Raw genomic sequence first — 17071 nt, forward strand, 5'->3', positions numbered from 1 at the left:
TGTCTGTTTTTGTACATTGGAAACAGGTGGGAGGTGGCTATTTGGAAAGCTTGACTTAAAGTATCCTGAAATTCCATAATCAAAGTCAAAGTCTATAGAGTTTATCACACATCTTTTATTGTGAGTTCAGAGAACGCATTCTGGGTTTGGATGAGAAACAAAGCTGTTGCAAAGTTGCACACAGAGACTTCCAGACAGAGGTCATGAGTGAACAGCACTGAGAGCAAAAAAGAAAAAAGAAAAAAAGAAAAAACCCAAACCGCAGCATAATATAGTAACATCTGCTATATTTTACTTTCTTTCCCTCTCACTTTGTATAGTTCCACTGTACTCCATTTCGAGGATACAACCTGTTCGTGTCTAACATGAAATCTGCATTATGTGACCAAGCAAATTAACTCCCAAAATTTTGACAGGAGAATTAATTATACATTTCTAGATCTTGCATCTCAAGTCAATCTTTAGGTAACATCAATACTACAATGAGACCTGACAGAATGAAGTACAGAATTAAACATCACATATGTTGCAGCACAGTAGCTACATTCTAAAGTGATCTTTTTTTGCCTTGACTTGGCAGTCGTTCCAAATTTAATTGTGCTAGGAGTATTTGTAAAAATACAGGACACAAAGACAATAATCGCGTAGCAAACCCCATATTCTTCCATGCCAGCATTTGTCTCCTAGTTACGGCAAGGGTAATATTATCAGTGCCAGGCAACCTAGATGAGAATTATCAATTGGTTACCAAGAAACCTAATGATTTCATCAATAATATTTTACCAGTTCCAAAGGTCATTTGGAGAACTCATGCCACACACCAGAATGCAACTTCTGCAATGGGTGATGTGAGGGTGGCTGTGAAGGGTCAACACGTTGTTTCTCATTTCTTTAATTGATGCTTCTAAATGAGTATTAATTGAGACACTACGAGAAGGGTGCGCTGTTTGACAGGGCAAGTGACAGGATGGAAGTCCCATTTGCAGGGTATCTAACCACAGCTAACACCCTCAAAGCGTTAATTCCATTTTATGTCTTTCACATTTAATAGCAAATTTGCCATTTAATCTTTAAGACAGAAGTTACTTATTCTCAATCTACCTCTCACTCGCCCTGATATAATCTCATGCCACTCAGACTGGCCTGTGGCATGAAGCACGTCACACTTTCAAATCAGGTCCATTTTTTCATTAGCTCATATCCTTCCAGAGATGCCCTCCTTTACAGATGGCTGATCAGCAATCAACACTAGTTTGTTTCAATCAGAAAAGCAGCCGTAACTTCTCATTTAAAAACTGTTCCTGGAGAAGCACATTAGTTGAAGACATAAAGCTGGCACTGGGGAAACCATGACTGCAACAACTGGCCTTTTTTTGAAAAAAGCCACATAAGAGAGGCGTCTTTCTTTTCATATGAAGAATTTTTTAAGATGGGAAAGTCTTTTCAAATGCTGGCCAATCACCAATAAACCATAAATCAGAGGTGTGACTACAAAAGGCAACGAGAGATCAGAAGCACTGCTTGGAATATTTCCTATATATACATATAATTTATTTATAAAACACCTAAAACCACAGGGCACTGAATAAAAATTAGAGACAAAACAGTTTCCACACAGAGGCTTACAGTGCACACACAATGACACTTCTTCCCCTCTGTTCCTTGTCCAGCAATGCAGTATATTGCCCTTTGAGCCTACTTAACCAAGGTTAAGCTTTTGCAAAGACTGCCTTAGTCCCACTCTGGGAAATAACTGACTTTGTAAGAGTTCAGATTTCTTTCACCTTTCCATTTATTTCTTTGGGTAAAGGGAAATGCAAATGTACAAAAGCAAGAAACTAGAGTCAGGAACAAGAGAACTGTAGACAATGGGAAACAATCACAACATGTTTGAAGGTTCCAAGCCAAGCATCCTGCTATGAGGGCGGTAGGGATTTCAAGACATGTGCTCTCTGTGAACCCCAAAGTGATCTCCCCACCAGGGTCTACTGAATCACCTCCTGCACCTCCTGCTCCAGTAAGAGTGAGGTTAGCCCAGATTGGCTCTTAGCATTGTGACAAAGCAAGTGGGCACCAGGGAAACACATCAGCAGATACCATGACCCTCACAAGTGTCATGCTGCAAATCACAGTTTTAAATAAAAGTTGGAAATAGCATAGAACATATATCTGAGTGAAAGCTGTCCACCATTATAGGCATCCTCATAAAAATATTTGCTCCAGGCAATCTGATTGGTCACCATCTACTGAGCAGAAAAAGTCTGGTGAAAGCTGTACACTGAGGAGAGTCAGTGAGATTCCTGCCTTAACTGAGAAGAGACATGTACTGAGACTCTCTTGAGACTAGCCCTGACAGAAAAGGGTTTAGTGCTAACAAAGTCAAATTTCAGCAGTGACTGATTACACTCTGAATTCAGCATTAGCTGAGAGCAGTTTGAACACAGACAGAGAACTGGGGGAAAGTTTGGCAAGCTGGTTTGGGTAGTAGGATAGGACTCCCATTCAGGCCAAAGGAAAGGAGATAGATTTTCTACAGAGAGAAGAAGAATCCCTACCCAGCCAAACAGAGAGAGTTATCTCTGAGAAGTACAGAGATCCTTGGTCTAGTGTGATTAGAAACTGCCTTTAGAGATCTAAAAGTCTATTAACAACTCAAGAAGAGTACTGGTGTTCCAAGAGAAGGGGGTTGGGTACTGGGAAGAGGGTACTAGCCTTTTGGGCACCAAAAGAATTAGCAATTATACAAATAAAGTGTATTCGAGTGTTTGGGAAAACACTGGAACAAAAGCCTCTCAATATAAAGATCTAAGTAACTGAATAGTTTAAGAACGTCTCATTAGCCTGATATATAAGAACAAAAGTCTGTGCTTGTACTACTTTTACCTCAGTATTTTCAACCCCTGATTTCACCTGATCTTTCCCCTCAATGTTAAATAAAACCTTTTGTTATGTTTGAATTTTATAATCATCTCAAGTGTGATTTTCAAAGGTTTAATTTAAAGGGCAATCCTATCCCTTCTCTCAAGTTCCTGGGCTGATCAAATTGCAAATACATATTACTAACTCAGGGTGAGACAGTCAAAGCTTCTTCAGGAGAGAAGTATACACATTACCAGGGCGGCTCAGTCTGCGAGGGGACAGAAAAACGGAGGGAAAAATCTATCCTCTGAGGGAGGAAAGTGGGTGGGGTCTGTCGTACAGGCATGTTCAGATTGGGGACACAGCATATGGGGGAAAGCAATTTAATCCCTCCACCTACTTGGTGTTATTAATCAAAACTGACCCCTGCCCTCTTCACCTTGTGACTTCTGCCTGTCTTTGGGCTTTCCCACATTTTTTGACAGTTCCAGCCCCATATTGCTTCAGTTTATATCCTGATTTCCACACACATTTTTGTGCCTTTAGTTTTCACTTCACTTTCTCCCTCCAGGTTTTTTTTTGGGGGGGGGGGTTGTTCTTTTGAGACCATTTACCTGATCACTTTTTCCCTCATGTTTAATGCTTCTGTTGGTTTTCTTTGTCCTTCCCACTCCCACCCCCAAACTGGCTACTTTTATCTTTTGATCAATAAATATAAGGAAGAAATTAGTATCTGCTAATTCTGCAACAATTTTAGCTAAACTGTCATTCCATGTTATCTTATGGATACTTTTTGTTATATTCATTTCTTACCATCTTTGTTTGAAACTTTTAAAGTTTTATTCTGTTATGTAAAAATGTTTTAACCCTTCCATTGTGGCGCACTGTTATATGTTGGTGTATATGCTGTTATGTTATGGCCTATAGCTACAAGAATCACAATAAACTTCACTTCCACTAACCACTAGCCCACTTTTGGAGGATTAGACTGTTGTCATCGTCAAACCACTCCTTCTTCCACCCCCACCCTGAAAAGAGGTTTCATTTTTTATTTTGTTTTTAAAAGACACTAGACTATGGTTATATCAATATACTATTGTAATGATAAATTTAGCAGGTTCTCTGAATTCCTAGCTTCCATTTTTTTTTATAAAAAGGTAAGTCTCTGGCTGTTCCCCTACAGAGATATGCCTTTTTCCTTATATCTCCATGAGGGAAGCTTGACTTCAGAGAACCTGCTAAACCTATCATTACAACAGTATATTGATATAATGATATTTAAAAATGATGACAGCATCGTCCCTTGAAAATCCTGATTATTTAATGCATAAGTGGAAGAAAATAAACTGACTCCATAACGGTGAAAATGCAGAGGGATAGCCCAAGAAGAGTCAGCTTATAAAGCTAAACATCCAGGATGCAAGGGTTAAATGCTCCCCCCCCAAAAAAAAAAAACAACTATGGCTTGTTGACTTTTAAAAATTGTAGGAAGATCCAGATCCTTGTGTCCTCCTAGTTAAGTGCAGAAACCGTTCTTTTTAAATGCAGTGAGAGATAATACAGACCTAAATAGGAAAATCAGTGTTTTCACCAAACATTAACTGAGGCAATGCGTATGGAGAGTTATGCAGGATTTTTTAAAACCAAGTCTGGGGTGGTCTTTGAAAAAACATTGCATTTATAAAAGTTTAGAATGATTTTGTTTTCTTTTTGTAATACCACAGTGTACAGCTCCAGATGAGCATTTTAAGAGAATGCACGCTGCAGTCCTCTTTCAGCCGCATCTCTTGCTGTTCACAACCAGGACACTCCTTTCCTTTTTTCCCCCCTTGGTTCCAAAGGCACACAGCTTGGTGTCTAGGAAAGTATCGATCATTTTCACTTCATGTTCCTAAGTTCTGAGACTGCACTCCTCCAAACAAATCAGCTCAAAGGGCTCAGCTAATATATTGAAGCTGAAACTGACCAATGCTTCTTTAACACCTAAAAAACCTTGGTCAATTTCAGCAACAATGACTTAGGTAAGTGGTATTCAACCTTTTTAGCCTTGGGCCCCTACTGAGCATGATACCCACCAAACTGCAAGCACATGACAAGAAGTCATGTCACATCAGCATCATGCGACATCCTAGAATGGAGGACAAGGATTCCCTGCACCAGGATATGCATACCTCCCTTGTCCTTTCTGTGACTCAGCCCTAGTACTTGATAACATAGTCAAGGTTCAAATCACCATTTACTATGGATCTATATTAACTCAAATAGTGTATCATGGGATTCAAGGAACTAGTGGATTCAATTTACTGTTGGAAACAATGTAGTTGAAGGACTACCTCCTCACATACTATACAGCCTGTGAGCTAAGACCTTCTTCACAAGCTCTGCTCTGTGCCCCTGCCTTCAGAGATGAGGAAGGTGGCAACCAGAGACACGGCTTTTCAAGCAGCATGGCATGTCCTTCCCTTTGAGGTTCACCTGGTGCCTACGGTACTCCATTTCAGGCACCAGGTCAAAACATTAGTTTTACACGGGTTTTTTTCATTAAGGGTTGATCTTTTAATATTAACGGTGAGATTTGTTTTAGGCTGCTTGGTGTTCCATGTTTTAATGCACTGGCCAGGTGTGTAATGCTGGGTTTTAATTAATAATATTTATGGTGCTTTATTTTTTTATAGTGTTTATTTTGTAAGCCACCTTGGGCAGGTTCCCTGAAAAAGTGGCATAGAAATGTTCAAAATAAATAATAAATAAATGTATAAGAACGTCAAGTATTTTATTCAATAATTTCAATGGGAGCTTGACACACAGATTATCTTTCCTCTCTATGGGGTACTTACCTTAATTCGGACAAAGCTCAATATCTCAAGCAGGTGTTGTTTTCCTTCTTTGTTTTGGGTCATTTGTGCAAAAAGAGTGACATCAATAACAGGCCTTTGGAATATCTAACCTGAAAGGATTACGATTCAGATCTCTGTTTCCCACTGACTCTCAGATGTTTCTAGTTTCCCTTCCTCAGTAATTCTTCAGGACCTACCGGCTGAAGAATTCTCTGACTTTAATATGATAAACCGGTGTTGTGTTTGCAACTTAGTTAAATATGAGCTATCTGCAAACAATTATGGAAAGTTAATTACTTTATGCACACTTTGTTGGTTTCAATTTTAGCCATGGGAGAGAAGCCGGCCTGGGCAGCCAAGCATTTCGAAACTCTGAACAACTGCAGTCCTGTGTCTGTACACTCTCATACCTGCTACAGTCAAGATGAGATAACTGACTGGAGCACTGTATTACTGGTTGGTACCTTCTGCCTAAAAAAGTTAGAGTTAACACTTGCAACATACAAGTGTCATTTGCTGTCAAAAGAACATAAGAAGAGCCTTGCTGGATCAGACCAATGGTCCATCTAGTCCAGCAACCTGACTCACTCAGTGGCCAACCAGTTCCTCTGGACAGCCAGCAGCAGGGCATAGAGGCCGAGCCCTTCCCCTAATGTTGCCTCCCATGTCTGGGATTCAGAGGCTTAGTGCCTCTGAATGTGGAGGTTCCCCTCAGTCACCATGGCTAGAAGCCATTGATAGACTTATCCTCCATTAATCTATCTAATCCCTTTTTAAAGCCGTTTATTCCTCTGGCAGAAAATCCCACATTTTAATCCCTCTATGTAAAGTAGTATTTCCTTTTGTTCATCCTGAACCTACTGCACATCTGCTTCATTGGATCCCCTTGAGTTTTAGTACTTTGGGAGAGGGAGAAAAATTTCCCTTTGTCAACTCTCTCCACCCCATGAATAGTTTTATAAACCTCTAGCATGTCCCTCCAACTTGTCTCTTATCTAAACTGAAATGTCCCTGACCCTTCAGCCTTTCCTCATAGTGAAAGGGCTCCAACTCTCTAATCATCTTGGTTGCCCTCTGTACTTTTTTCAGTTCTGCAATGTCCTTTTTGAGATACGGTGACCAGAACTGTACACCGTAGTCCAAATGAGACTGCACCGTAAGTCTATACAGGGGTATTACAGTATCGGCCACTTTATTCTCAGTCCTTTTCCAAACAATCCCAAATGTAGAGTTTGCCTTTTTCACGACTGCAGGACAAGATCTTTTTCCTTCTCAGTCTAGTGATTTCAGACCCCATTAGCCTATACTTGAAGATGGGATTTTTTTCTCCCAATGTGCATCACCTTACACTTACCAACATTCAACTTCATTTGTCACATTGTCGCCCACTCACCCAGTTTGTGGAGGTCCTCTTGGAGCTCTTCACAGTCAGCCTTGGTTTTCACCATCCTGAATAATTCTTTGTCATCTTCAGACTTGGTCACTATGCAACTCACCCCTAGGTCCAGATCACTGGTGAATAAATTAAATAGTACAAGCCCCAGTACCTATAATTGTGTGACCCCACTGCTTGTGAGAACTGTCCATTGTGAGAACTGTCCATTGATTCCTACTCTTTGCTTCCTGTTATTTAACCAGTTTTTAATCCATAAGAAAACCTGTCCTCTTATCCCATGACTGCTAAATTTACTCAGGAGAGTTTTAAAAGTCCAGGTATATAATGTCTACTGGATCACCATTGTCTACATGCGTGTTTACTTTCTCAAAGAACTCCAAAACATTGGTGAGGCAAAACGTCCCTTTGCAGAAGCCATGCTGATTATCCCTTAGCAGACTTTGTCCCTCGATGTGCCAAACAGTTCTATTTTTGATTACAGTTTCTACTAGTTTGCCTTGGACAGACATTAATTTCCTGGTTCCTTTCTGGATCCCTTTTTTAAAAATTGGTGTCACATTTGCTCCTCTCCAGTCTTCTGGTACAGCAGCTGAATTTAGTGATAGGTTACATATATGGGTTAGTAAATAAATGATCTCACATCTGAATTCCTTAAGAATTCTCGGGTACATGGACCTGGAGACTTATCGGTTTTTAATTTCCCCAGTAGGTCTAGAACTTCACCTCTGGTCACCTTAATTTGGCTCAGTTCTTCAGACTCCCATTCTGAAAATAAGAGTTGTGGCATGGGTACAAGACCACCACTTTCCACAGTGAACACAGAAGCAAAAATGTCATTAAGCTTCTCTTCCATCTCCCCATCTTCCTTCAGGAATCCCTTCATTCCTTTGTCCTCCAAAGGCCCCCACTGCTTCCCTGACTGGTTTCCTGCTCCGCATATATTTAAAGAAATGTTTATTGTTTGTCTTGATGTTTTTACCAACCTGCTCCTCAAAATCTCTTTTTGCATACCTAATTATTGACTTATATTTCTTTGGCCGGAGCCTGTGGTCCTCCTGTTCAATTCATTGGGGTAGACCTTCCACATTTAAAAGCCTCTTTACTTTTCATAGCTTCCTTGACTTGCATTGTTAGATTTGGCAGTGCCTTTCCTAACCTGTGGAATGCATTCTGTTTGGGCTTCAATTAATGTGATTTTAAATAGCTTCCAAACATCTTCTAGGGATTTGATTGTCTTGTGTTTCACCTTCAGCTTCCTTTTTACTATTTCTCTCATTTTTGTAAAGTCCCCCCTTTTGAAATCAAATGTTAAAGTTTTGGACTTTAGGGGTAGCTTTCCATTGACCTGAATGCTAAACTTAATACCACTGTGGTCACTGTTCTCAACTGGTGTAACAGCCTGTACATCTCTCACCAGTTCTTGAGATCTACTCAGAACCAAGTCCAAGATCACTACCCCTCTGGCTGGCTCTGTGACCAACTGTTCCAGTGCACAGTCATTTATGATGACTCGAGTATACGTTTACCCAGCCAATGTTAGGTTAGTTGATGTCTCCCAGTACAATAACATTATCCTTATTTGCTTTTCCATCTGAAGATGAGCCTCAGTTTGGTGTAGCGGTTAAGTGCATGGACTCTAATCTGAGAGAACTGGGTTTGATTCCCCACTCCTCCACTTGCAGCTGCTGGATGACCTTGGGCAAGCCATAGTTCTGTCAGAGCAGTTCTTGAAACAGCAGTTCTTGAAAGAGCTCTCTCAGCCCCACCTACCTCACAGGGTGTCTGTTGTGGGGAGGGGAAGGGAAAGGAGTTTGTAAGCCGCTCTGAGATTCCAAGTGAAGGGTGGGGTATAAATCCAACCACCTCCTCCTCCTCCTCCTCCTCCTCCTCCTCCTCTTCTTCTTCATTTGATCAGGTACACCCTCTTAAGTAACTCTTAAGGCCCAGTATTTCCACCAATATCACTTCTGTTGGGAGTTAGTTCCCCTGTTTTTGTAACTTATTTGATTCTATGCCCTTTTGTAACTTATTTGATTCTATGTGCAACGTTTTTGTAACTTATTTGATTCTATGCCCCCTTTGATGTGCAGCACAACACCACAACGTGTCCCTCCCAGTCTTGCCTATAGAGCTTATACCCAGGAATGACTGTATCTCATAGATTTTCCCCATTCCACCATATTTCTTATATATCTACTATATTTAAATTGTCATTAAACACCAAGCACTCCAGCTCCCCCAACTTGGCTTGGAGACATCTAGCATTGGCTTATAGACACCTATATGTGTTCCCCTCTCCAGTAACCTCACCTTCCTCAGCCCCTTAGTTGCTATTCACGGTCCTCAGTTGCCATCGTGCCCTCACTCCCAAGTTCTATTACACTTCTATCAATATTACCTTGAGTGTTTATGCAATCATTCCTTTGGACTGACTTGTCCCAAACTGGAGGCTCCCCAGCTCCTGTCAACTTTCCCCCTTAAGGCCCAGAATTTCCACCAATATCACTTCTGTTGGGAGTTAGTTCCCCTGTTTTTGTAACTTATTTGATTCTATGCCCTTTTGTAACTTATTTGATTCTATGTGCAACACAACACCACAACGTGTCCCTCCCAGTCTTGCCTATAGAGCTTATACCCAGGAATGACTGTATCTCATAGATTTTCCCCATTCCACCATATTTCTTATATATCTACTATATTTAAATTGTCATTAAACACCAAGCACTCCAGCTCCCCCAACTTGGCTTGGAGACCTCTAGCATTGGCTTATAGACACCTATATGTGTTCCCCTCTCCAGTAACCTCACCTTCCTCAGCCCCTTAGTTGCTATTCATGGTCCTCAGTTGCCATCGTGCCCTCACTCCCAAGTTCTATTACTTCTATCAATATTACCTTGAGTGTTTATGCAATCATTCCTTTGGACTGACTTGTCCCAAACTGGAGGCTCCCCAGCTCCTGTCAACTTTCCCCCCAGGGTTAGATTAAAAGTTGCTCTGACACCCTTTTGATATCTTGCCAGCAGCCTGGTTCCCTTTTCGTTCAAGTGAAGCCCATCTCTTTTGTACAGGTTTGGCTTGTCCCAGAAAGTTCCCCAGTTCCTAACAAATCTAAACCCTTCCTCCCAGCACCACATTCTCATCCACGCATTGAGACCCCTGCTCTGTGCCTGTCTAGCTGGCCCTGCATGGGGAACCAGCAACACTTCTGAGAATGCTACCTTTGAGGTTCTGGCCTTTAACTTTCTGCCTATAACCTAGTTTTTTCCTGCAGGCCACATGACTACATTTCCCAGTGTCATTGGTGCCAATGTGCACCATAACGGCTGACTCCTCCCCAGCACTATCAACCTATCTTGACATTGCACGATGTCTGCAACCTTCACACCAGGCAGTCAAGTTACCATGCAGTCAAAACGCCTGTCACAGACCCCATTATCTATATTCCTAATGATCGAATCACCCAGAAGCCCACCTCCCCCAGCCCCCAGAGGTATCCTTGGTAGGAGAGCATATTGGTCCATCACCCAAGGAAGGGGTCCCTTCTGAGGGATCACATCCCTCCTCTTCAGACTGACACTCTCCAACCTCAAAATTCTCACTTTCCACACCAGCAGCTGTCAGCACAGGAGTGGAACTGTTCTGGTAAGTCCCTAAGGGCCTCTTCCCCAAACCCCTCTCTCTCTGCCTCATCTTGTCCAGGTTGTCAACCCTGTCCTCAAGGGAACAAACCTGCTCCTTGAGAGCTACAAGCTCCATGCAGCAAGCACAGACCTATGATTTCCATCCAGTAGATAGCTATTCGTACATGTGGCACTTTCTGAAAAACACTGGATAGCCCCTGATCCCCTGCTGGCTTTCTACCTTCATAACTGGTTAATGGTTTAAAGCTATGTAGGGTCCTCAAGCCTGATCCCCAGGCTGAGCGCCACAAGCCAAGAGCCTTTTGACTCTTGCCCTTCAGCTCACACCAAAGGCTCACAGCTCTGCCAAGGAGAAGCCTTACACTTCAGAGGCCCACAGCCCCTGCCTCCCATCAGCAACAACAGAGGGTGGGTCCTGCAATCAGCCCCAGGCAGAAAGACCTTGCTCAATGAGCAACAGACCAGACAAAAGTCCCAAACAGACCCAGACAAAAACACCACTCTCGCAAAGTAACCTCAGTTAATGCTCCCCAGTAGTCTAGCTGCTTAGGAAAGGCAAAAAACATTCATCTTCCCAGCAGCTCTCTTGGGTTCTTTCTCCCAGCCCAGCTGGCTCAGTTCTGTCAGTCAGGTGATCACTGATGTTCAATAAATATGTAGTTCATTTTCCCAACACACAAATGAACATGTAGGATTCATTTTTTCCTAATAATTATTAAATTCTGCATCCACTTTTTTATAGTTTTGCCTCTGCTTGTTATCTGACAATGGGGCCCTTGATTTTTGAAAGCTCATACCATGAGAATCTTGTTGGTCTTTAAGGTGCTACTGTACTCGAATCTAGCTATTCTATTCACATGTATCTGTTGAAAATAGCAAACTAGAGTTCTCAGTTTTCAGCCCAGCCAGGAGTTTCTGATTTTGGGGTATGTGTTGATATCGAATTGCGACTTTGCTAAATATACTATTCTTGGAATCTGTCACCCTGTGTTAATAATTTTGAAGGTTTAGATTGGTTCAGATTTTCAGTTTTGCTCTCTTTTTTCCAATACAATGATTGACTATTAGTTGCACCCCAGTTCTTCTCCACAAGAATGGGTTAATTTTCCTAACCTCTACTGTTCTTGTGCCACCCTCGGGGTTGTGAGAAGGACAGATAAGCTGGGTGCTATTTTCTGGTTTTGTTTCAGTGTCAATCCTGAGAGTAGACCAATTTCATACCATTTGCTGCTTTCATTACTGTCATAAGGTTGTCACAAGAATTGATAAATTTCAGACTGTTTTTCTTGTCCTCATTACAATCTTAAAGTTGTCATGAGCATGAATTGATTTTGTGCCATTTTCTGTTCTCATTACAGTCTTTCTATCTTTGTCATACGAATGGCTTCATTTGGGGCCATTCTTGTTCCCGTTACACCGCTATGTCACAAGAATAGGGAGTATTTGATGAAAACGAGGAGAAAGCAGCTCAGGAGCTGACATTCAAGGATAACATGACAGAGATCATAATGAGAACAAAAAGCAGAACAAAATGTACCCCCTATCCCATATGAGGTTATGCTTTTCCGGTAGGCGAGTCTGCTAGAACAACGCAGCCATGCTTTCACTAGTGAGGTTACTGCCCCTATCTCTGTGCAGGAAGTTATGTGCCAGTTCAAGAGCTGAATACACACAATTAGAATGATCACGTAAGATTGCTCTTGCCATGGTCTTCTGTTGCAGACTGCACATCTGGATACCGTTTTTAAACATGAAAAACTAGCATATCAGAGAGCTTAGAACTCTTTTCTCTTGTGCAACAGTTTTCTGTGTGCAACTGCAGGAACAAGAGAACCTTTCCACATGAACCTTTGAACTGCCAAACCTGTCTCAAGGCCCAAGGTTGACCCATTTCCACAGAGCAGTCTTAGAGGAGGGACCTGAGAAAGAAACAACTATTCACCATCTTCTGGCTGTTCTGGGCCAAAATAAAGCAAGCAAACAAACAAACCGCAACCTAATGGGGTTTGAGGAGAGGGGAAAAACAAGGGTTTTTTTTTAGAGTGAGTGATGACAGCAACCTTGTAGTCACAGCATATGATGCAGCCAAGTAGCAAGAGTTATGATTCGTTTGTAGGCATGCTGTATTATGTAAATAACACGTAATGGCATTTGATTTCATTTGGACCTATGAGTAACCCAATTAATTTTGGCACAAACATTTCTGTACTCTTAAATGCCAGAAAACTATCAAATACCCAGTATTTTGTTGTCTCCAAAAAACAGAAACCACATTTATTTTTACTTTCATTCACCCATTTGATCTTCCACAGAGACTTTATAAACAGTATGGTACTACATGGTCAGGGAAGGAGGAAAAAACAACCTCCTGGTTGGCAGGACCTGGCAAGGAGAATGCACTGACTTCAGTGGACTTTAAAAGGTTTAAAAGGTCAGGACTGCGCTTTTACTCCGGGGGGGGGAGCAGGTAGACACACTGATCCATAGAAAAAAAAAGAATCCCCCCCCCCTTTTGTCTTAATAAATGGTATTATGTGGCTTTTGTTTTTGGGATTCACCTAAGAGAAAATAAAACCAAAAGACTGACTCAGTAGAAAGATTAAAATGTCTTGTCCATTTGAGAAAAAAGTGTTTATTTAATAGCTTGGTAGAGGATTGGCCTACTTATATGAGGATACTAGAAAAATATGGAATGGCTAATGGGATACCTGATGAGAAAAAGGTGGCAGTCTTGCTCAGCATAACTGGGACAAAAACCTCTAGTTATTGCATTGCACAAGAGGTCCAATTTAAGCAGCCAAATATACCCCTGCTAATAGTAAGAATGCTACATATTAACATTACCCCCAAACATACCACTGACTGCAGTGTACCCACTTCACTAAGCAAGATCAAAACATAATTCTCTGGATATGAGAGTGAGTTAAGAAAATTAATAGAACACTGGCAGTCTGGAGAAAATTCAAGCAATACATTAATAGACTTGTTGGTATAGGAAATATTAAATCAAGGGCACGCGCACACACACCCCATTTAATTCCCAATGACCTGACATCAGAAATATTTATTAGAAATTATTATAGGTGAGCATAAAAGAAGGTAAGGAATGTTAAGAGCATCATTCAGTGTTTCACAACAAATAAATAAACCATTCATTAAAAAGAAAGTGTCAACACTTTGGAAATGAGTACTTCTGATATGGGAACTCTTTTCTCAATGAAATTATTATTAGAATCAGCATAAATCCTACATAGAAAGCAAACTATAATTACAGCAGAGACAGTAAATGGTAAGAGACGGGAAATGGTCCAGTCGGAACAAGTTGTGGCAAACCCGTTTAAGGGCAATAACACACGATTTCACATAAGGTTTCAGTTGCCCAGAAGGTTTAGCAATGCCACACATTTGAACATCATAAGAAAAAAAATGTTCCTTTGAATTTATTCATAAAGGCTAAGTTCACACTACTGATCAAATGCAAAACAAAGACAAGCTAAATGTATGTAATGCCTGTTTTTATGCATGTACTTACTAGCTTCTTCCTGTGCTGTTTACATTACTAGTGGCTAGTCCTGTCTTCCTTATCCGAATTTCTCCCATCACCTAGAAATACCACATTATACCAGCAATAGCCTCCAACACTTGTTGGATCATTCTATGATACATTTCTAAAGTGGAAGAGACCCTTCCAAAACTATACCTGCCAAGGGATGGATTGAATGTACTTCTTCATTCATATGAATATACTAACATATACGGTACTAACAATAGCTTCTGAAATCAAGGCAAATACAGTTCTGCTTTTCCAGCCTTAATTATGATTTCTTAACAACTGAAAATGCTGCCTTAGAATTGCATTGTCCTTTTCTTAACAACTGAAAATGCTGCCTTAGCATTGTCTGTATCTCTTTGATGCAAACATTTTCTTATCTTATCAACCTTGTCCACATCTACTGAATGCAAGCCAAACCTGTAAATTATTTTATATTGACTATCATATTTGACTTTTCCCTATTATTCAGTTTTGTAATCTACCCCTTAGAACCACTGGAGCCTTCCAAGGTGCACAAATCAGAGTCAGGATTTGTAAATTTATTTTCATGGAACCCTAGCTTTGAAACATATTTTTGCTAAATTGTATCAGCATCCCATTGATTGTCTAGGTATGTTCACTCCCTGTACCAAATGTAAATAAGAGTTTTTAGAGCCAGTACAGCTCTTACATCAATCTTTCACTTAGAATTTCTGCTGAGTTGGCTTTTTCTTTACACCTGCAATTCAGATTATTTCACTAAACACTTTGGCTTGAAACCTGCAGAAAATCTCACATGATAGAAGGGATTTCCATTAGCAGAGTGGGACTTCAATCCCCACCTCCGTGCAGCTCAAAATGCCTGCTGAAATGTTGCTCCTGGAGGACAAGGGACACACCTCCCTGCAACAGTACGAGGGGGAGGGAATGGGAAGTCTGCTGCAGAATTGTGGAAGTAGAAAAGAGCAAGAGTCCAGTAGCACCCCAAAGTCTAACAAAATTTGTGGCAGGGTATGAACTTTCATGAGTCACTGCTCCCTTCTTCAGATACTGTGGAATCAGTGAAATACTATCTCCCTTCCATCAGTGGAAATTTTGTGCTGGATCCAGCCCTTCAATATTTTCTCAGATTATTCTACTAATTTAATATTTTAATGCTGAAGTGGTTCACCCACAAGCTTGTAAACCCCATGCTCTAGCTCCCATCAAAGTAAGATTCAGAATTTCACAACCCTGTATGAGAAGATCCATACCCATGTTCTTGAGATGAAGCATCTAGTGTACCACTGTTCCAATCATACAGGTTTTTATCGGCTCTGCTAGTGTATACATATCTCTGCCTGAGAATTTCTCCTTGATTTTATGGATACTGATTAACAATGGGGGGGGGGCAAACACCCACTATGCCAGCATATCTCAGGGAAATGCTGGTGCAGTCTAAAGATACACCAGCATAGCGCCCCAATGTCACCAAGATGGTACTGAGTGCTGGGTGCATAAACACAATGGCCCTCAGCCAGAGTGCTGCCTACACAACACCCTGTGCCAGCGTGGGAGTGGGTGGGTTTGGGGGCATGTTGGGTATTAGTCAACCTGCATCAGACAGCCCCATGATAAGCATCTCAACATATGGTGGCAGCTTAACCACACACACAGAGGGAATGGGCACATCACATGGAAACACAACTCATTAATAGGGCAGTTTAAGGGGACCAGCAGTCCCTTGAGGACTTGAATCTCCCCACAGCAGGTGCCCATTGCCACCACAAGAGTAAACCCTGGGGCCCTCTGGTCCAGCAGCCACTGCATCAACATCCTTTCAGAGAGCACAGTCAGTTTGATGCTAACCCTCCCCCCTTGCCTTCATTGACAGGTCCTCCATGCACATGAACCCCATCCAGGGGCTGTGGCTGCAGCTGAGCAGCCACAGAAGATGGTCCTGGACCAAGAAGACAGCACAGAGCAGAACCACCACAGGATTGCCACTAACCATGGCCCCTTAGGAGCACCACCCAGACACTGTTGAGCCTAGACTGAAACAGACCCTGGATGGCCTCAGGCGGCCAATCCCCTATGTGGCACTCTTGGGTTGCCAACTCCTAAGTGTGGCTGGAGCTCAGATGGAAATGCAAGTGCCCTCCAGAAAGCCCAGGTCACCTTCATAGGGGGAAATGGCTGTCCCAGAAGGGGACCTCAATGAACACAGATGCCCCCCATCCCCCCCTGCATTCTGCAGTCCATGGTCCCTGGCCCCACCCCTCTGTGGCAAACTGGCATGGCCACGTCAGGACCATTGGGCAACAGTGCCCACCCCCACTCTAACTGGACTGAGGGAGAGAAGTTGCATGCCAGGGTGGCCCCTGCCACCATCAGAAGATACCCTGTGACTGTTTGCCAGTTGCTACCACACCTGGAGCCTTTATTGGAGGTATGCCAGATGAAGCCCATCTTCATCTGACAACAAAAGACACCGATAGAGGGAGACAGAAAAATCTCCCTGGGGAGGAAGTCCCAAAGTTCACTTATAGCAGCAGAACTTTGAGATTTATGCAAGCTTCTGTGCATTTCTATCTGCTTGGGGCTTTCCTTAATGCAAGAGTTTCCTTTTCTCTGAAGCATGCTACCTTTTAGAGTTTTAAAAATCTGTTTGCATATGGGGCATACATCCATTTTCCTGTTTTCTCATCTGCTTTTTCTACCTTGCACACATTGACTGCTTGCTCTGTGGTTAAATCATTCTCTTGCCATAACATGGCCCTTGGTCTATATGACTTTATGCCATATGCCATGTATGAGATTCACACAG

This window comes from Gekko japonicus, unplaced genomic scaffold (genome assembly GCF_001447785.1).
Source record: "Gekko japonicus isolate JY-2015 unplaced genomic scaffold, Gekko_japonicus_V1.1 scaffold39, whole genome shotgun sequence".
In the NCBI taxonomy this organism is placed as follows: domain Eukaryota; kingdom Metazoa; phylum Chordata; class Lepidosauria; order Squamata; family Gekkonidae; genus Gekko; species Gekko japonicus.